This window comes from Molossus molossus, unplaced genomic scaffold (genome assembly GCF_014108415.1).
Source record: "Molossus molossus isolate mMolMol1 unplaced genomic scaffold, mMolMol1.p scaffold_m16_p_1, whole genome shotgun sequence".
Classification (NCBI taxonomy): Eukaryota; Metazoa; Chordata; class Mammalia; order Chiroptera; family Molossidae; genus Molossus; species Molossus molossus.
In genome coordinates this window covers 191,120,268-191,143,206 of record NW_023425344.1, presented here as the reverse complement: position 1 = coordinate 191,143,206, position 22,939 = coordinate 191,120,268, and the positions used below count along the sequence as shown (strand labels likewise).

Genomic DNA, 22,939 nt, shown 5'->3' with positions numbered 1-22,939 from the left:
CCATCTCATTAATCCTTTTAGATCTTCTCTTTGATCACTTGGGAAAGCAGAATGCATCAAGGTTATGAGAAAGGATTGGGAAGCCACATTGTGTGGGTTTAAATCTCCATTCCACTGCTTACTACTTTAGCTGTTACTAACCTGCTCTGTCCTTTCCATTGAAGGCTTTCAGTTATATAACATGGTATAAAAATTTCTGACATGTGGTCCTCCAACCTGGTTTGTACAATGTTAATGATAGGAAGTTTGTGACTTGAGGTAGCCTGTTGAACAGTGTCGTGTGTTACAAAGGTTTGTGTACTAGATTGAGCTAAAACTCTACCTAATATAGTTACTATGGTTAAACAGTAAAGTTAGTTCTGAACTTCCAGAAGAAAACTAAGGAGAAAAGAATAAACGGTTCTCATTATCTGATAAAAGAAGGTATTCCACTTAATCAAGAAAAACAATCATTTTCATGGAGTTGTCTATGTATTACATAAGCAACATTGAATAATATGAATATTACTTTTTGCAGTTTAAAAACGGTATGGAAATGGTCTTTCTTTTGGAATTTTTTTCTTTTTAATTCTCACCCGAGGACACGCTTTTATTGATTTTGAGATAGCGAAAGAGAGACATTGATGTGAGAGAAACATTGATCAGTTGCCTCCTGTACATACCCTAACCGGTGATGGAACCCCCATACTTTTGGCACATGAGATAATGCTCCAACCAACTGAGCCATCTGGCCAGGGCTCTTTCGGATTTTTTTTTATCCTCACCCGAGGACATTTTTCCATTTTTTGTTCAGGTAGAGTGGGAGGGAGAGAGAGGAAGGGAGAGAGAGAGAAACATCGACGTGAAAGGAACATCGAGCGGCTGCCACCCGCACAACCGACCAGGGCCGGGGACAAACTGCAACCAAGGTCCGCGCCCTTAGCGGGAACCGAACCCGGGTCTCTCAGGACCGCAGGCCGACGCTCTAACTGCTGAGCCAAACCGGCCAGGGCTCTTTCGGATTTTTAAAAAATAAAGCCTCAGAGTAAAATCTAAGAGCTGTGACCAACTCAAGGCAGGAGCAGTTGGCGAAAGGCGGGAGCCTCCATGGGATGGGAAGGAAGGTGTGGGCATGGTTTGCCAGCGCGATCAGTGTCCTGGGTGGGAGCTGGGTGGTGAATGCTGCAGGTGTGGCACCAGGAACAAGAAGGTGGCCTCATTGAAGTCCCCGCCGACACAAACTGGAGTCCTGCTAACGGCTAGATAACACACAGAGTGGAGAGAGGAGGTGTTTTCAGCAAAGGATTGCAAAACAATAATGGGAAGTTCTATGTAATTCAAAACAGACTTGGGACTCTTTTCAGTGACATCTGGTATTGTAAGAACTAAAGTTTAGAATGAGCTATAGGCACAGAAATCGGTTAAATGTGTGTTTCTGGGTGGCCTCAGTGATAAGATAATTCAGCTCTGTCAAGATGATATCTGGGAAAATGGATAGAAATTATCAGGCTAGGAATCGCTAGATGAGGGCTAACCAGCCTGCCTCATTTCTGAAAAGTCCTCGCCTCACCTGATGCTCCAAAAACAGTCCCTGTTCTCATCTCTGTGCTCTGTACGTATATGTCCCTCTTTTTGAAATGACCCTTTCTTCTCCCCTTTTAGCTCCAACTCAACTCCTCTCGCTTATTCTGGGTGTCACATTCAGGTGGCCTTTCGTGCCTCCCTCACCCCAGGCTGCCAGGTGTCAGTCCCCAGAGGTCTTCTGTCACCATAACCAAGTGTACCTTCCACACTGTGTCCTCTGGGTAGTTTCTCTGGGTCAGGTACCAAAACTTATTCAACTTAGTTTTCCCAACACACAATAATTAACCATTAAATGTCAAAAGTAGGAAAAAGAGAGTTTGGAGATAACCTCAGATGATTTTTTATTTATTTTTTATCCTCAGCTGAGAACATTTTTGCATTTATCTTCAGACAGAGTGGGAGAGAGAAAGAGAAGGAGAGAGAGAGAGAAACATCAACATGAGAGAGACACATCGACTGGCTGTCACCCACACAACCAGGGCTGGGGACAAACTGCAACCGAGGTATGTGCCCTTAGCAGGAACCAAATCTGGGACTCTCTGGTCCGTGAGCCAATGTTCTAACCACTGAGCAAAACCGGCCAGGGCAGATGATTCATTCTTAAAGAGTATCAGAGCTTAGCAGGGCCACTGAGGATAACATAACCATGGAAGATGTGATTATGAGGAAGAAAAATAACAATGTTGGCATTTGACTTGGCAATGTAGGTATCATTGGAACAGGCAATGAGAGCTAAAAAGGAAATGTGGGCATTAACAATACAGATTTTAAAATCATCAGCCAGAAAGTAGTAGCTGAAACACTGAGAGAAGATGAATTTCCCTTTCAATTGCACCCTAATGAGCAATTACTCTTTGACTAAGTTCTTTCCATCTTTTTTCCCTCCTTTGGGGACCATTACCACAAAATCAAGGTTAAACTTAAGCTTCTCAGCTTCATTTGAGTAAGGTTCAAGACCCTCCTTCGAATGATGCAACTCACCAACTTAGTCTCCTCTGCTCCAGGAAACTCACTGCACACATTTTGCCAATCACCCCCTTGGTGGTATTGCCACTTCCCTTCAATGAAATCCTTGAGGGATCCCTAACTTCCAATACCAATCTGCCTCACCCTTGGCTAACTCCTTCAAAGCCCAAACTCAAAAGTACAAAAGGTTCCTCTAAACCTAAGACCCCCATCCTTTGCTTCATGAGAATATTTTGTGTCTACCCAATCAGAATGCAGACCCTTAAGGACAGAAGCTACATTCTTTGCTGCATTTTGGCCTCACAGACTCTACGCATAATAGTCCTGCAATTGAAGCAATTGTTTAGGATATTGGTGGGAAGGAGACAGATTATTGAGCTCCTGAGGCAGCTTCCGGATCATTGTTTCTCTACTAAATATCAATAATCTCTCCTCTTCCAAAGCCAGCACTATTCACTTTCCCCGCTCTGCCTAGAAGCTTTAGAATGGTGATTGTGCCTTCTCCCTTATGACTCTAGCTCTGTTTTCATAATTCTCTGCACCTTTATGATTGCTTCAGCATCCACATAGATGACCCTGGCTCACAGCTATTTTATCACTCCAATATGAATAACCTTCAATTCTATGTCACTTAAGCTACCAATGGGAAAACTAAATATCATCACTTAGCCCTTCTAGCTAACCTGTTTATTTCAAAAACCTGAAATGCCACATGGTCTCCCTCTCACTCCACCATCCAACCTCCTCTCTCCCAGTAAACCTGCTTCTCCCCCCATCAGTCATCCCGACACAACTCTTCGACTCTTTCCCCCTGGGTACAATGAGAGTGACGGCATGAAGTTTGCAGTGGTATTGAGAAGATAAAAAAGAGTTCAAGAAAGTCCTACCTCATCATATGTGTTCTCTGAAGTAAGCTTCTCCTTCCTTCTCCTTTTCCTCTTGGAATAAGGATCTAATTCTTCCTGAAGCAGCCATTATAACTTTTAGCTTCTTTGACTATCTAAAATCTCTGTCTTCTTTCTGAATTAAAATCTGTCTTCCAGGGCTCCCACCCAGTGGTCCCTGTTCAGCTGTCTGGAATGTTAAGAAGGAGTGACTTTCTTCCCCCAGGTCAGCCTGTCTGTAATCCTCAGACAGTCTACGTAGCTGCGGGAGTCTTTTCTTCTCCAGGCTGACCACCTTCACTCCTCCTGCCCTTTCAACCCACATGGTGTGGCCAGGTTAGTCTCCTAATATATTCCAGTACCTGACACACGAAGCTATGACTTCTGCCAGAACACCAGCCTCCTTTAAAATTCCTAAGAGTACAATGTGAACATTTTCAGGGGCTGACAATTTTCCTTGTCCCAAAAATTGTTGAAAAATAAGTCTTTCTCACAGCTTTATTTACAATTCAAACTCTACAAGAGAGGTAAAGAGAAAAAACAAACAAAAATAACAACCAACTACCAGGACTGCAAAAACGATAATGCCAAGTGAATAGGATTTTTTTTAAGAGTCTTGAATCCTGAGGGCTTGTCTTGTTCTTTTAACTAGAAAGTTTGAGTCTTGATCCATTAATCCAGAGCTAATAAATGTCTGGTGGCAATTTGCCAGTTTGAACTCACAAGTGCGAGCTTATTCATTATTAGGAAGTAGCAATCTCTACGGGGAAATGCTTGCAAACAGGATTAGCAGAGCAAGGGGAGGGCAAAGCCTTTGGTGAAAAATGTGCCCATTGCTAATCAATGGCCAAGAGCTTCTTGCTGGAATGAGTTGCAAAAAGCAATTGTAGCTCAGTGATCTTTGCATTCATCATTTGCCAGAGCAGGGAATAGAATTTGTACACTGGCTGAGTCAGGATTTCCAAAACTTTTCCACCAAACTGCCCCTCACAGCATTGGCTGTGCCCCTAGGGGATTCATAAACAGAACCCAAAAGCCCAAATCATTGCTGAAGTATGCTGTTTATTCTTTAATAGTCATGTAAATTCAGCATCTTTGTCCTTACTATTTCACACTGGTCTTAATATAAAAAGAATAGGTTTCCCCATATCTTCATGTAATTCTGAGCCCACAGACCACAGACCATGTCCCCAGGGCTCTGTGTCCTCTTATTTGAGAGAGGGAGCTGGGCCCCAATCTAAGGAAGGAGCCACACCCACACCTACACCCCCAGAAATCTGAGCAATACCAACTTGTAGGCCATAGATCTGAGTTTCTTATTCAGATCTATGGGTTTATTGCCCAGAAGAAGTTATACCAGAGAGGGTATAGCATTATAAGATCTCAGTATTGAAGACAGACAAACAGCTTCACATACATGTAACATGTAACTGGAGACCACTGAACATCTCCAAGCCCATGTCCTCACCTGTAATAGCAGGATCTACTGCCTAGGCTGTTCTGCTGACTAAATCAGATCATATGTATAAAGTGCTTAGCATAACAGGTGTAATGTGAATGTTTGTAATATGTTGGTGGTATTACCAGTCACCTAGAGGGTACCACAAAACCCTGTCCTTGCATGCTAAAGAGAAACCTGGAGATAGAGTCTGAAGACTGGAAATCAAGTCTTGATTTTTGCCATTAGTTGGCAATGTGTTCTTTGGGGAGTTGGGGAGCACAGTGAACTTTATTGATAGTACATGACAAAGTAGGGCTCCCTAAGCCCCCCCCCCTTCTTCAGGGGGTCTGGGATGGAAACTAGACATCAGGAGATCTCAGTGTGTTGGGAGATCAATTTAGGGCAAGGATTCCCCAGCAGTTGAGGGCCTCTCTCCTCACTGGGGCTGGTGGTCCAGGGGGCTCTTACCCCTTAGAGGCCATGCAGACCATGAGGTCCACCACCCTAATGCTGTAGACAAATTCATACCAGGAAACAAGCTTGACAAAGTGGTCATTGAGGGCAATGCCAGCCCATTATTGAAAGTGGAGGAGTCGGTATCACTGTTAAAGTCATAGGAGAAAACCTGGTCATCAGGACAGCCCAGGATGGCCTTGAGGGGGCACTCTGATGCCTGCTTCACTACCTTCTTGATGTCATCATACTTGTCAGCTTTCTGTAGGCAGCAGGTCAGATCCACAACTGACACATTGGGGGTGGCAACATGGAAGGCCATGCCAGTTAGCTTCCCATTCAGCTCAGGGATGACCTTGCCCACAGACTTGGCAGCGCCAGTGGAAGCAGGGATGATGTTCTGGGCAGCCCCTTGGCCATCATCCACAGCTTCCCAGAGAGGCCATCCACGGTCTTCTGGGTGGCAGTGATGGCATGGACTGTGGTCATGGGTCCCTCCATGATGCCAAAGTTGTTATGGATGACCTTGGCCAGGGGGAGCCAAGCAGTTGGTGGTACAGGAGGCATTGCTGACAATCTTGAGGGACTTATCATACTTTTCATGGTTCACTCCCATCACAAACATGGGGGCATCAGCAGAAGGGGCAGAGATGATGAACCTCTTAGCTCCACCTTTCAAGTGAGCCCCAACCTTCTCCATGGTAGTGAAGACACCGGTGGACTACACAATGTACTCAGCACCAGCATCACCCCACTTGATGTTGGTGGGATCTCGCCCCTGAAAGATGGAGATGGACTTTCCATTGGTGACAATCTTCCCATTCTTGGCCTTAACTGTGCCTTTGAACTTGCCATGAGTAGAATCATACTGGAACACGTAGATCATGTCGTTAAGGTCAATGAAGAGATCATGGCAACAATATCTACTTTGCCAGAGTTAAAAGCAGCCCTGGTGACCAGGCGCCCAATACGGCCAAATCCATTCACTCTGACCTTCACCGTGGTGTCTCTAGGTTGAGGCTGGCACTGCGCAGGAAGACGCGGCTGTCTGACGAATCGGAGGAGCAGAGAGCAGCAATGTGTTCTCAAGTGAATAATTTTAGCTGAACCCAGGCTTCCTCATCTATGACAATGGGAGCATTAAACCTGCTAACAAACCTTTAAGTGTCATTGTGAAGATCATATGAAATGATATATGCATGATGTATTCGAAAGTATGTGATAAAATTATACACAAATATAAGCTAAAATTCACCTTCCTCTTCTTCAAAGGTACACAGTGTTTACTATGCATAGGAGAAACAAGGAAAAGGTGTGAATAAAGGTATAACTTGAGCAAAAGAGATGACCTCTGCCAACTGTGAACTTTTCTCCCTCCAAAGCAACACATAATAAAGATAAGAAATGACAATATTGAGCCTTTCACATGCCAGACATTGTGTTAAATGCTTTACCTACAATCTCTTGTTTAATCTACATAAACTATATACTGTTCTTATGTTCCATTGACAACTCAAGAATTAAAAGACAGAGAGGGTAAGAAGCTTGCCCAGATTAATAAAGCTAGGATTGGAACCAAATCTGGGTAACTCCAAACCTGAACTCTTAACGATTATGCTCTGCTATTCCACTAATCCAGTGAAAAGAGCCTATTCTGGAATTCTCTCTCTTTTTTTTTTTTTTATCCTCACCCGAGGACATTTTTCCAATTTTTGTACAGATAGAGTGGGAGGGAGAGAGAGAGAGAGAGAGAGAGAAACATCGACGTGAAAGGGACACATCGAGTGGCTGCCACCCACACGACCAACCAGGGCCGGGGACAAACTGCAACCGAAGTACGTGCCCTTAGCGGGAACCGAACCCTGGTCTCTCCAGACCGCAGGCCAACGCTCTAACCACTGAGCCAAACCGGCCAGGGCTGGAATTCTCTCTTGAGGACCTATTAGATTCTAGCTGAACTGGGCCAAACACAGACTGAGGCTGTGACGTCGGAGTCACTAACTAGCGATGTTAGAGAAGGGAGCGAAGGGAGTCACTAACCAGTGATGTTAGAGAAGGGAGCGAAGGGAGTCACTAACCAGTGATGTTAGAGAAGGGAGCGACGGGAGTCACTAACCAGTGATGTTAGAGAAGGGAGTGAAGGGAGTCACTAACCAGTGATGTTAGAGAAGGGAGCGACGGGGTGAGACTGAAGTTCTGTACGTTCCCCTTTCTTCTGAGGAGCCAGCAGGTATAAGATACTATAGGGTTGGAGTTACAATGTCTAAGATTTGAATTCCAGCTCTGCTGATGACCAAGTCTGTGCCCCTGGGCAAGTTACTTCACTTCTATGAGGGAACAATAAACTTTTATCATACATAAAGTAAAAAAGTATCATCTCTAGCTTGCAAAGACGGCTGGGAGGAATAGTAGAGATTGTATAAGGTTTCTAACACAGAGAAGGTGGCTCATAGATGGTAGCTAATAATATTTATTATCATTTTTATAACATTAAAATATTTTATAAAGAAAATCAAAATAAGTTTTTGGATTTCACATTACATGAAATTTAAAATCTTGGATACCCTTTTATATCTCTCCAAAGCATAAGCAACTGTCCAATAATTTATGTCAGTTCACAAATGGTCCCAATCTAAAAGATTTTACATCTTCTTTCTAATCAAAAGCCACCCTGAAGTGCTTAAATTCTGATAGGGAGAAGAAATCCATATGGGTTAGCAGAGCAATCTCCTGGGAGCATTAAAACAATTCCTGAAAAATTTTCAAACCTAATTGTATTTGCACTTCCCACTGTTCTAAAGCCAAATCAAAATTCATTGGCAAACAAGCAGAATCTTGCCAAGATCTCATGATTTATCTTGTAAAATTTCATGCACAGCACGTAGCAAGGTAGCATGGATTTAAGAAGCATATGTTAAAAATTCCTGATGGTTTGTCTTTTCCCTGGAGAAAGATGGTCCAGGGAGAGTCAATCATTGGACCTCCTGGATTTGAGTTGTAAGCCCCTAAGAGGCAGGCATGGATTTGGTCAAGAAGAATCACCCCCAAAATCCTGAAGACAGAAGGAAGGTGGTATGCACCCCAAGTAGAGTACAGGAAGGCATGCAGATTCCTGCCCTCCTAGGGAATAGTAATCATGGCAGAATCCTGAAAGTGAGGAAAAAAGGACAAATTCGAGGAGGTCCTGTACCGTGCCCCCATAGGGCTCCATGACTGTCCCTCCACCTCTCACACAGCTTGCCATTATTGCACAATGCTTCCTGAGAAAGCCAGAGAAGGTGCGAGGCTGGGAGGGAGAGAGAGGGGCGACTCAGATGGCTACACTGATCAGCAGCAACTACCATGCCCAGTGGTCCCACATAATTGAGACCACAGGCATCCCTGAATGAGTAGGTCTTTATCAGTTAGACCAGCCAGTCAGCCAATTTAGCCAAAGCAAGAATTAGACTGGTGCTTCTCAAAGACCTACACCCACTCACCAAAGCCCACTGCTCTCTGAGAGGTGTACAGATAGAAGAGTTAAGATTTAAGATCTCAGACCCTAGAGCCAGGATTTTCTTTGCTGGGTTCCCTAAGACAAGTTACTTCAACTCTCTGTGCTTCAGTGTCTCCGTCTGGTAAGTGGAATAAATGATGACAGTACCCATCTCTCAGGGGTTGTGATGACAATTAAATGAGTAACCAGATATAAAATAGTTAAAACAATGCCTGACACAGGGTAGGTGCTCAATGTGTATTGTTGTTATTCTAAACCAGGCACCCCTTTGTCATATAATGACATAGCTTATTTACAGCTCACTAAATGTTTCCAGGTTCCCATTCAAATCTCATGACAACCCAGAGAGGATCAAATGGAGAACTCGTGGCTCAGATGCCATGGACCTAATAATTATCAGGGGTGACAACTGAACCCCAGGGCTTAGGTTTTAAGTTTAGAGATCTTCTGTTTACATATCAATTACACAGCTTATTTATAGTTTGGCTACAAAATTAAATTACATCAAAATGAACACTTTCTTTGCATCCTCTTAATGTATTTCAGCTGGGGATTATTCATTCCATGAATGGGCTCACAGATTTGCCCTGGGGTCTTAGCACTCAGCTAGTGGGGGCTCCCTGTCAGGGCTCAGGCCCTTTCCAGGAGCCAGATCCCAACCCTCTTCCATTTGCTCTCCTGAGTTTGAAGTGCTCCATCGTCACATAGGATAGGACCAACGCCAGCAGGCAAAAAACAGCTATGGTGAAACTGGAGTTACCGCTTAAAAACAAAGGACTGTTCTGGCCAGAATCACCACAATCAGGCTTCTGACTTTCCATACGTCAAGACAAGCAGCCCTATAATAAGCTCTCTCCTGCCAATAAAATTCTATCTGCACACCAATTAGATTGCACATACGCAAAAGGCAAACTAATCACACCTTTTAAAGAGGCCGATGATAGGATAATCTCACAGTTGAAGAACCACTCAGGTACCCTCTGCCAGTTGGGGAATGCCACCCCAGCAGGTTTGGGATTGCTCAGATTTGCAAACAGAACAGGTGGAAATAGAACCGGTGACAGCTGGTGGGTGATTATTCACGGGACCTCCTGATCCAGACAGGAGTAAGTCACAGAAAAGGGAAGAATTGAAAGGGAGATGCCAAAAAAGCATTTGGTCCTTGAGTTCTCTGAGGAACAGATGGACATAATCAATTACCTAAATAATTCAGAAGAGAGAAAAGGCTCCTTTCACCTGAATCATCCAGATAATTTTTAAGATATAGTCTGAATGGAGATTTCCTTTTCATCCAAATGAACTGCATGTATTTCCCTGGTTCATCAAATAATTTACTTCTACGTGAGCAGGCCTGGCTTACAAAACTACTATAACCATAGGGATAACTGCTCCTGGGGATGTCCTTTCTCTTATATTTGTACTTTGGGGAAGAATTGGTTTCAAGCCGAGTCCTTTTTTCTCCTTTGTGTACTGGTAAGCTTTTCCTCTGGAAATGAACTGGGCTGGCTGGCCCTTTGATCCCATTGTGCGATTCTATCTCGTTCATCAAGCTTTGGCACCTGACCTGTTACAAGGGTATAGAAAATAGTACAATTTGAGCCATTTCAAAGTGCCGGATTTCTATTTAAAAAGGGGCTGGGGGTAGATAGTTGAAAGCCACCTTTAGATCCACTTGCTTATCTGGGTTGCATTTTAACAAATTTTTGTGAAAGCATACCATTTATTCACCAAAATTGGGGAAAAAATGAACAATGGTGAGTTTATATCCCAGCAAATATGGCTTGTAACATCCAAAAGATAGCCAAGGCTGACAGAAAGAGAGTATCATCATATCAGGGTAGCATCAGGAAATATCCCAGGCCTGAGCTTCGACACCTGCCATAAAGAGGACCACAGCACTTGGGGGGGGGGGGGGCGGCTCAGCATTTATTCCAGCACAGGAGAGTGTAGCTGTTTCCCCTCCACTCCATCATGTGGGTAGATCAGAAGCGACACAGACATTTCCCTGGCCAGAAACCTCTTGGCTCCATCTTCATCAGGGACGATTGATCAGCTTTTACTGATTACAGGAAATGGCTGTTAACTGGGTGAATAAATAACACATCTGGAGGCAGAGGTCCTCAGATGATGCCGAGTTCAGAGCCCCCTGCTGCCTGACTCTCCTGCAGAGCTCGGCGGGGTGAGCGCCTTCTCCCCACATGGGACATATCGCCCACCCTTATCTTCCCATCAGAAGTGAGAAGCCTTGTAATTTCGGGCAACATAAAATGTCAAATATAAAAAGGAAAAAAAAGTCACTTTTTTGCAATAAATATGTGAATTTGGCAAAGCCGAAGCACAGTCAACAAAGCCAAGGTGTTTGTCCTGCCCTGCTTTGGACTAAGATAAAATTCTACTCTTAGCTAAAAAATTTTTTCTGTTGTTCCAATCAAATGCAATTTCAACTGTATTGATTCTACTCATTGAAGTTCACTTTAATGCTTTCCTTCATCGTTTTTTGTTCAAGGTGTTTGAACCCTCCCTTGTGGATTCTAATCCCGAGAAGACTCTTTGTAGGTGACATCACTGTTGCTGTTTAAACTTGCACAAAGCACTGGATGGAGCCCAGTCCCGCCCTGTGCTGTACTGAGAATTCACGCTGCAACTCACTGTTGCCAGTCACACTTTTGCTTCCAGTTGCTTGTGCTTCTGATTCTAATTCATTGTTTTCATTCAGTTTGTAGAGTGCCCCTTTTTAGCCTCTAGCTGCTGGATGACACCATCTGTGATTGCCAAGGAAATTAAATTAAATTAAGTTAAAATTCAATCAACAGAAGATTGTTGCTTCTATGACTTTACTAGGAACCTTGAGAGCCTACGTGTCTAAATGCCTCTCTCTTAATACAGACACAGGCCAACTCTGCTACAGAAACATTGGCCCATGGCTTAAGACTCCCCCAGAGCCGGGGGCCAGGGACTGACCCCTCTGTCTCACCTCGCTGTGGCCTGCAGTGGCTCAGAGACAGACTGTTTTGCTTCTGCAGTCTTTGCTTGGCTTTGGGAAATCTTTGTTTCTTACCAAAAAGACCGAAAACAAACAAAAACCTTTAGGCGTATGCAAAAGGGAAAAGACCTTTAATTTGCATGCTATCTCATACTCTACACCAAAATAAATTCAAGATGGATTAAATGGTTTTATTTTACAAATAAAAATAAACCATAAAAATTGATTTTTTTTAAAAAGCAGTACATTGATCTCAGAAATTTCTAAGCATTAAAAACACCAAGAAAACTATTGATGGAGTTAAAGCTAAATATACTAAATTTGAAAAAGTCATAGCAAATAATATCATAAACAAAATACAAATACCAATGAAAAAACTAGGGGAAAATATAAATTTATAATAGGCCACGTAACCCTAGGAGACATATAAACATAAACATACATATATAAGTGTATATATAGACTCAAAAGAAAATACATGAAAATATTCCACTTATGGTCAAAGTATATTAATAGAAATTAATAAATTAAAGAAATACAAATAGGCAACAATCCTTTCAAATTCACCTATTTTTCAAAATCTAGCACATGTACACACATACACACATGACAAAAACAAGAAGAAACTGCATAGAAAACTAACAAAGATTCAAAAATAATTATAATAATTTGTGATGGCAAAGTAAAATAAAAATTTTCATACACAGCAAACTAGGATATGTCACCATCTTCCTAGAAGGTAACTTGGCAACATGTAGGGAATATTAACATATTCAGAGAGAAATTTATCCCAAAGACATAACCACAGATGTGCATAGAAATTTTTGTGGAAGAATGATTATAGCAGCTTCATTTATAACATTTAAAAAATGGAAATAACCTAAATGCCAATACATAAATTATATTACAAACAAAACAAAATAGTATACACTTTTTAAAAATGTAATTATATGTAGAAATGTTTACCATACATTACTACTAAAAGCAGGATGTAAAATTACATATGTATATGTGTGTATGTATATTTTTATATATGTACATATTGATTCAGATTTTGTTTAAATATTATATGACTCATTTAAATCATATGCTGTTTTTGAAATATATGCATAAATACGTATATATTTACAAAGATTGAGAAAAAGGAAGACAAAAACTTGACAAAATACAAACTGTATTTATCACTACATAATGAGAACATCTGTATTTTTAATAATTCTTATATATCTGTGTATTTCAAATTTTTCTAAAATAAGATAGTATTACTTTATACTTTTAAAAGTAATAAATGTTACTTTAAGAAAGGGGGTTTGCTTTTCCTGTCTCTCCCAAACGGCAGAAGTCTTGTTCCCTTGCTATAGAGTAAGGTATATTTCATTACCATTTCCCATAACCATGTTATAATTATCTTCTTAACCAGTTCATAACAGGAAGTGCAAAGACTCACAGTAAGGCAAAATACCAGTAAAAATTTCCCAAGGGAAAGAACTAAGTGGTTGAGCCAGGAAATGTGGTTTGCATTATCACATGTGGCTTCCCATCCCGCCTCCCCCACCTCAGCCCTCTGGCCCTGCCCTTCATCCCCAGCCAATGCTGCGCTTGAGCAAACAGGTCCAGATTTGGAGAGACCACACTGCCCTCCCACTCCCTGTTCCTACATCATAGCTTGAACCTTCGCTTCCCAAAACCCAAGGTGCTCACAGGTAAACTCCAGGCACAGCATTTGGAGCAATGTGTGTTCAGAAAGACCAAGAAGTGTACGTTATTTTGAATTCTGGTACCCGCACCCCATATAGAGACCTATCATACCAGGTACCGTTTGTTGAGCACTTACCATGTGCTGTCACAGTGTTTGACACGTATCCTCTCATTTTTATTCCTAAAACTACCCTGTAAGATAGGCATAAATATCTCGATTTTACAGATAAGGCCAATCTGAGGCCTCAGATGAAAAGTAACCTGACTAGTATCCCGTCATCAGAATCTAAATGCAAGTCAATGCCAGTGCCTACATGATAAACACAGCCCGTATTATCTCCAAGTAAGGTAGAAAAATATGCTTTCAAAACCAGCGTGGATCCAGGTTCTACTACTGGATTCTGATATTTAGGGGGGAGTTTCAGAGGCTCATTTATTTTCATCTTCTCTCCCTCACCTCTTCAGCAGATTGTTACTTGTCATTATTTGGGGCTTTATTTTCCCATCCGCATGTTAACCAAACTTCAGTATTAGAAACCCACATAGTAGATCCCCAAACTGTAACTTTGTGTAGTTCAGCAAGATGCGTTGTTGTTGTTTCTATTTTATAAATGCATCCACTGCATCCCAAGACATTTGAGGGAATCACATAGCTAATAAGTAAGAGAGAAGAGCCCCAAACCCAAATACCTGGCAACCTGTTCCTGAGAGCCAGCAGCATATACAACTTTAAACCCCAACAGTGAACATTTTTGTTCCATAGATGGTGATCCTTATACCATTTACAAATAACTTGCCCTCTGTATAAATAAAGCTAGCTGTATTTTAGAAAGCTAATACTCTTTCTAAATTCTCTTTCCATAGCTTACCCCTCTGTGATAGTAGCTACATGCCAGGCGTTGTTGTCAGTTCTTTGTGTATATAGACTCATTTAATGCTCTGAATGATCAATGAGCTAGACACTATTATACCCATTTCACATACAAGGAAACTGAGGTTAGGGCTTAAGTTACCTGCCAAAGTGTCAGACCTAGGATTTGAACCCAGGCAGCCTGACAAGTCCATGCTCCCTCCTATTACACGGTACTCTCTATGCAAAAGAAATACATGGAAATTGCACCCTGCAATGGCCAGAGCCATTATTTTGGTATTATTTACAATATCATTGCTTAAAGTTGTGGAAAATTTGGAGTAAATCCAGGCACGCATCATAAAAATTATTAACATTTGAAAAATAGGACATATGAGGAAAGGTTAACAGAGCGGAACTTTTTAGCCTTACAAAGAGAGGTCTGGCCCTTGCCTGTTGTGCTCAGCGGTTAGAGCATCAGCCTGCAGTCCCGAGAGACACAGGTTTGGTTCCCACTAAGGGTGCGTACCTCGGTTGCAGTTTGTCCCTGGCCCTGGTTGGTCGTGCCGGTGGCGGCCACTCAATGTGTCCCTTTCATGTTGATGTTTCTCTCTCTCTCTTTCTCTTCCTCTCTATCCCTCCCACTCTACCTGAACAAAAAAGGGAAAAATGTCCTCGGATGAGGATTAAAAAAAAGAGAGAGAGAGAAGTCTGAAGGGAAAGTTAATAGCTCTTCAAATGAATAAAGGATTATTATGGAGAAAATGGTAACCAGAATTTTTTTCCACTCCACAGAGAACAGTGTAAGAGAAAACCAGCTTAAATCACCATAGGAGAAAATTAACCCAATTAGAAGGAAGAAATTCCATTAGTTAGCAATCTCTCTAGGTGAACTTCAACTTAACTAGCCTTCCTTATATTGCCAGTTCAAGCATTATTCCTGATGAGGTCAAGAATTCCTTTTTTGAATCTCCAGTGATGAAATGGTATGCAGGATAATATTGGTTTCAAATGTTTTGTTTTATTTCCCATTCTTTGACAATCAGGCACCCATACCAGGCTAATATGAAAACCCTCAAATGAGACAATGTGATTAGCCACACTATATGACTTCCTGACCTGCCTGTTTAGAAAGAACCTACATGAAGCAACAACCCAGGGTAGTTATGGCATCACTTTCTTGAGATCCCTGTGAACAAAAGCAGACACCATTTATCTGGGCATTTTTGATGGAGTCTAGCTCAGAAGCAGGGAGGTGAACTGCATTGACCTCTTGTGGTTCCTTCCTGCTCAGTGATTCTATAACCCCCTACATTTGGTCATCCATCCCAATAAAGCTTCACTGTTAGAACCCATGGTTTCTTCACAACTGAAAGAATGAAGTACAGGCATGGAACAGGTAAGAATTGCTGAAGGGGAAGACAAATTGGACTCCAAGCTAACTTGAAAGAATCTTACTGTGTCTCTAGTTCAGATTCCTTCAGTGTGGTCCTTGAGAATTAGTGTGGTCCTTCGCATTAGAATTACCTCTAACACTATACTTGCTAAAAATTAATTAGAATCATTAGGGGGCCCCAAGAATCTGCATTATAAGCATTCTTCCCTCATATTTTTAAAAATGTACACTCCATTCTAAGAACCATTGAGATTCGTGTTTAACATCTTTATCCTACAACTGAGGAAACAGAAACCTAAAGAAATCAATGTTTGTCCACCTAGTTACTTCGAGAATCAGGAATGGAATCAGATGTCCAGACTACCATGCTAATAAATTTCCCATCTACTTGGAAGCATTATGAATAGATTTTTATAAACTGTCCTGTGGAATACACACTTGGCATCAAAGCAATGATAAAATTGGTTTGTCTCTCTGGGTAATTCCATTCTTTGCCATGGAGAAAAATACTAATGGCCTATGTCTCAGTCCAGTGCTTGGTACTGCATGTGACTGAATCTCATCTATAAGTGACTTAAACTATAAAGAAATACATGAGCTCATCCTACAAGCAGTCCAGAGTTGCGGCAGGCTTCAGGGCCATCCAGTGGCTCCAGCCCTGCCATCTGAAATCCTGTTGCATCCTCTCTCCACTTCGCCATCCAGATCATTAGGCTACCTGTCACGTCTGTCTCTTAAGGGTAGAACTTCTTTTTGAGAAGGCCCAAGGAAGATTTTCCTTCACTTTCATTGGCTTACATAAGTGTAAGCTTATCCATTCCTCCACTGATTATTAGTAGTGACAATAAAAAGCACTGTAATTGGCTCTCATAATCCGCTGGTATGGAACGGAGGTAAGAGAGTCAGTGACAGGTCCATATCATCTGACAGGTACAATGGCTACAGAGGCTCTCACGCCTTTCCCTAACAAGGGTCAGTCCTGACCCAGAGGCCACTCAGGGGCCTTGCCTTGACCAAGGATTTTCCCCCATCCTAATGTGCAGAGAGCTATTTTGTATTTTCAGGGGTGTTAAACAATTTGGACATGAACAGAGGTACAAGGCCTCCCTGTCCTGTACCTCCAACCTACATTCATGACCACTGACTCAATGCTTTGGAAAGAAAAAGGCATGCTTTCTCCTCTGTATATAACAGGGTCCCACGTGTACTCAAAATGTTCAAAGAAAAAATATAATTTGCTTGTTTCCATATTTGACCCTACCTTTCTCACAGGACCACAGAGTTGATAGTGGTTAAAACTGGTTCAATCTAGTGAACTCCAAAGGACCAGTATAGTTTAAACAGTTACTTTAGGTACCCTAGTAATCTCATTTGGTTTAAAGATTCCATATTCAGATTTCCTTCCACTCTTCTTCAAAATGGCACTTGAGTACATAGGTAAACCTCACTGCAGAGGAGACAGCTTAAGTTCCAGGTGGCATTCTCCCACCACCCACCTGGTGTCCTTCGCTGCGAGATCCCCTTAAGAACGTGCTGACTCCTCCACTTTACCTCTGACTCACTCGTTCTCCCCATGATCCCTCTGGGGCCAGGAGCAGAGGCCTTTCTCCTCACTCTTTCTGTTGGCACAGACTCCCCCATGTCTTACTCTCTTCCTTCAAAGGTAGCATTTAAATTAAACACCTCTGCCAAACCATAATAGTGGTGGGATACAGAGAGAAAGAAATCTGACCAAAAATGCTTAAGAAGGAATCATTTCAAAAGTATTACACTTATCATACATGCTAGTATGCAAAACCCTCAGTGTGGCCTTCGAAGCCACCTGGGTAAATCTAGTCCACTAAGTGAGGAGGAACCGGGGAGGAGAGAGTACAGCCAAATGCAGCTAACTACGATAACATAAAACACAACCCATCATCCCTGTGAAATATCAAAGCTGAAAAGATATGTCTGTCCCCTTAGAGACTGAGGTTTAAGTGCAAAAGGGTAAAGTATCCATGAAATAAAGAAAAGAGACAGGTTTCCAGTAATCCTGACTGTGTCTAGACAGGCGACATCTAAAAGCCATATTGGCCAGAACTGTTTTTGCCATCAATCTGCATGGCGATGGGGCCCAGAAGTATCAGTGACACCAGTGCCATTAATACATAAGCAACAGAAGAGACAGGAGCCAGCCCGGAGCACAGCTCAAGATATCTTTCCAGCCCAATTACAGACAGGACTTCAGTGTCATCATAGTCCATTGTCTTACTTAGTACTTTTCCCTGAAAAATTATAAATTAAAACCTAATATAAGGTACTTGATAGGATGTCATTCCATTGTGTTAAAGGGTAATTCATATTTGAGTTAATTGCTGGCCTTCAAAATAACAATATGACAGTATTGTTTCTTTTTTTCCTAATACAATTACGTTTGTATTTGAACCCAAACCCACACACTATGCTTCTCCTACAAAACACAGGCATGTACCTTGCTATAAGGAAAACCATGTCTTTTTAAAATCATTGTATTTGTTAAGGAAAGAACAAAAAGGCCTCCTCACAACTCAGGCTAAAAAAAAAAAAAAGAATTTAGTTTGAGTTTTGAAACAAATATTATAAATACTTCTGCTGGGTCAACTTCAATGCAAGAAGTCAATTCTAATTAGCCGGAGTCGATGCTAATTAAAAATGCATGAAATGAAGGGAAAAGATAAAGAAGCTAGAGAAGGTAGAGAGATGACCAGTCACACTATGTTAACACTGCCGCCATATGCAAATAGAAGGGTACGCATAACAAGGTTTGTAGCAATGAAGATCTAAATTTTCCTATTTTTCTATTTCTATTTTAAAATCAGAGACTTTTGACTGAAAGATTATTTTGGAACTCAACTTATTGAAGAGGTCGTCAGCTAAGCCAGTTGTAGTAATAAACAGTCAATGCAGAGAAATTAAGTCTGCCAAAGCAGTCAGAGGAGGCATGTTGAAATTTGAACCTCGACCGAGACTTTTCTAGGCAGAGGAGAATGGAGAAAGGGGCATCCCGAGGAGAGGAAATGACATGTGCAAAGCAGAGATGGGTGCAATCTCTTGGTATGCTCAGGTCAACACACTACTTCATGCCACTGATGTGAGGAAAAGATGTGGGAGCCTTGAAAACAGGAGTGGGCCCCAAGTATCAAGGGCTGCAGAGAAGTTGGCATGAGACATGAACAGAATATTCCGCAGTATCTGTGACATAGAAGTCACCAGAGACCTTGGTCCAAACAGTGTCAGTGGCCAAGGCCAGGTTGTGGTAGGTTTAGTAAATGGGACTATGAGGTATAAATAGAATGAGCTGTGATAGGGAAAAGAGAGATTGTCTAAAAACTCAAAAATGTCACAATAAAAGGCAGGTTTTGTTCTGGTATTGCCTAGAGTGGGAGATCTTGATCCCAGGTTTGTCTAAGGGAAGGAGCAGAAGAGAAAAAGAAGCTAAAGACACAGTAGAAAGAGGAGACCACTGATAGAGCAGATAAGTTCCAGATAAAACAGGAAGAACAGAACAGGAAGAATAATGCCTCCTTTGGGTCTAAAGCAACGGTTCTCAACCAGGGGGTTGAATGACCCTTTCACAGGAGTCACCTAAGACATAACAGTAGCTAAATTACAGTTATGAAGTAGCAACAAAAATAATTTTATGGTTGAGAGTCATCACAACATGAGAAACTGTATTAAAGGGCCGCAGCATTAGGAAGGTTGAGAACCACTGGTAAAGAATGGATACAGAAGTAAATAAGTTTGCAGACAGGGGAGATAAGAAATTAAAGAGTTCCTGATAAATTTCAAAGTAGAAACCAAGGTTATTTATTTATATATAAATGCCATTATGTTCCCTACATGATTTAAAATAGCTAAATAGGGCCACCCATCTATTGAGAGGTATTAGGACAGGCACTGGAGAGGGGACAGAGTTGCTGGGGGAAAGGGAAGCACCGACAACAAAAGAAAGGAGAGCCCTGGCCAGTTTGGCTCAGCGGATACAGCGTCAGCTTGGGGACCAAAGAGTCACAGGTTTGATTCCAGTTGAGGGCATACACCTCGGTTGGTTTCACCCCCGGCCCCAGTTGGGGTCAGGTGGGAGGCAACCAGTCGATGTATCCCTCTCACATCGATGTTTCTCTCTCTCTCCTCCTCCTCCTTCCCATTCTATCTGAAGATAAATGGGAAAATATCCTCGGTGAAGATTTAAAAAGAAAGAAAGGAGAAGTGGTAGGGGATCTTGAGCGCAAAGGGTACCAGAAGCCATGAACTTGTTCTGATACAAATAGGTATCATTTGTGACTTTCTCCAACAATATTCAACAAATTGGCTGTGCAGCTAGACGTGTGTAGGAAATGGGTCAAAAACATAAGCGGGGAGAGGGAGAAAGGTATTGGTGAGAGACTAGTTATGATGAACTGATGAATGGAAGCAATTTAAGGCTGCTGTAGAAATAAAAGTCAGAAGAAAACTGACAAATGGAGAAGATTGACAAATGGAGAAGCTTGACAAATAGGCAGTGTTGAAGCAAAAGAGAAAGCAGGAAGGATAGGAAGTTGCCATCATAAGAAAGAGTCATCAAACTTGAAATTTCAGGTACAGAACAGTCTGCAAGATGGCAAGGCATTGCTGTGAATAAGACTTGTTGATGTGGGGTAAAGATGAAGGCCATTGGCATTGAGGAGATTAAGGAATTGGAAAGAGAGTGCCAACTGCCTACATGGTGTAGGAATTCACTCGGGTATTAACAGAAGTTGGAGAGGAGGAAAGTCTCCATGTCACGAGAGGGAATCCAGGAGGAGGAGAGCACATCAACAGCAACAGGGCATAGAGAGGAATACAGCAAGCCTGTGTAGGCTTCAAACAGAGAGAATGTTTGAGGAATGAAGAGAAATGGTATCAAAGAGACCATGGGGAGTGAGAAATGTCATGGACAAAGAGAAGCGCAGACTCATCTAGAGGGGTGCAAGACAAGTGATGTCTCTAGATGAGAAGCAAGTTGTGGTTAGCTCCAGAAGGGAGGAGTGTGGTGAGATGAGGCTGAAATACCAGAGACACGATGGAAAAGGGTGGAGAGAATGATCTGGAGTGCAGGTAGGGATCAAGGAACTGGATGCCCCAGAGCAATATGAAGGCAAAAGATTGAGGGAAGATTAGTAATAGAGAGTCCACATATCAGTGATGTCCAAGAACTGAGACTTGGATTGAATTAAATGAACTCAAGTTTTCCACTTTCTGGATAATGTTGTCAGGGTAAAAATAAAAAAGTCAAGAGCCAGGGGGGTCCAGTTACATCTTCTTCCCCCTCTAGCTCTGTACAGAAACTTCCCAAGGGTCGCTGGCAATATCTCGCCCGGTGGCCTAGGCATCTTAACTGCTATGTCCAATTTTACTAAGGTTAGCTGTTACCAGTGAGTATCATGCAACTTGTTTTTCTTACTTAACTCTGGCATGTTGGTAAATTTTCTGCTGAGTTGTAGTTTATCTTTCCCAACTTTAGTGTAGATGCTATAAAACTGTGATTGCTTTTACTGACCAATTTAGTTAGGTTACAACCTGGCTAGTAGTTCTTCTGTTTTGTAATCCAGGAAGGAAATAAATTTTAGATGTCAATTTTCCTTCCTCTGCTGTCTGTTATGGTCAAATGACCCAGAGAAACTGGCCCACTAATATTCACATCTTATATGCAATGCCATCTAAGTATTGGGGCCACAATTAAATAGAGTTATTAGAACTGGTACAAGTATTTATCATATAAATTTCCCTGCCTATACTGATGTAAATTTTAACTGTTTTTGCCACTTGTGAACCAAATGTTTTCTATGGGTTTTTTTCATTGCTTTATGGTTAACCATCTCAATTATACTAAGACCAGATATTTATAGACTTCCTTGTTCTCTTTATTAATCTGATCTTTAATCCTTTAAACCTATCTGTCACAATTGTCAGAGTAACCCAGAGAAAATGTAATCTCTCTCACCCCATAAAATGCTTAGATGAATATTTCCACCCTAATTATATTTATTCATGTCTATTTTTCCTAGCATACCCTCTGTCACATACACATTTTGACAAATAAATCAAGAGAAAGGTTGTCTTTTATATTTCCCCCATACACACCTTTACTGGGTTTTTCTGTCTGCTTGTTTGAAACTATAAGCCCTGCTGCCTGCAGAGTTGGGTCTGTGTACAGAAACATTATGCTCGCCGTAGCAGATGAAGACTTCAGCTGAAGGGCCAGCCAGCATTTGCGGCTAGAAGGAGAGGAACAAAATCATACAAGGCCCACTCTCCACTAGTCTTTCCCCCATGTTCTTCATAAATACAGTCATTTTCATGTAAAGTAAGGTTTCTCAACCTCAGCACTACTGATATTTGGCACTATACAACAATGGGGGGGGGGCCTATCCTGTGCACTTTTGGGTGTTTGACAGTATTGCTGGCCCCTACCCAGTGTCCTTTACTGGGGCATGCCTTAAGCACCATTCCTCATAGCCCCCCAAGTTATGATAACCAAAAAGGTCTCCAAACATGGTCAAATGTCCCTTTGAAGACAAAACTGTCTCTGGTTTGAATAACCACTAATTTAAAACACCATCCTGCCTCCACCACCACCCCACTCTCCAGAAGAACTGCTGGGGGGTAAAAAAGAAAAAAGGAAGGTAGTAGTGAGGGAGGGAAAGGGACCAAATAGGGGAGAAGGGGGAAAGTGAGAGACCAATGGAAGAGAAAGGACAGAGATAAAGAAAACAAAAATGAGAAGAGAAAATAAAAAGAGTGCTCAGGAGGAAAGTTAGATCCTAAATCCAAGTATGAAACGTATTTTTCTACCTTCCTATAGGCCTAATCCTAATTTCAAAGATGAGAATTTTATGACAAAATCCTTAAGCTCTCCTCCACTTAAAAAGAGACCTGAGTTGATAAATTTGCAAGTATAAGGGATTTTGAGAGAGAGAGAGAGAGAAATATGAATTCGATTCTGTTAGATTCATCAATCAAAAATCAACCAATCCCACTGAAAATACTCTCTCTGAGGTGCTGACGAGCAGTTGCTGGGAGAGAGCTTCACTCATCAGAATCTACTGTTTGTCATTTGCATATTTGCTTAGTTTTATTTGTTTTCCAATCATTATTTCAACATTCAGTGCTATGGATAAAATGTGGAACTTAGTCCATTGTTCTCAACTGAGGTTAGGACGTGTGGCTGTG

The 22,939-nt window shown here is 41.8% G+C and overlaps 1 pseudogene; it reads right to left on the bottom strand.

Moving 5' to 3' along the window:
- Positions 1–5,318: 5,318 nt before the first annotated feature.
- LOC118622278 lies at positions 5,319–8,954 on the bottom strand (annotated as a pseudogene).
- Positions 8,955–22,939: the final 13,985 nt, after the last annotated feature.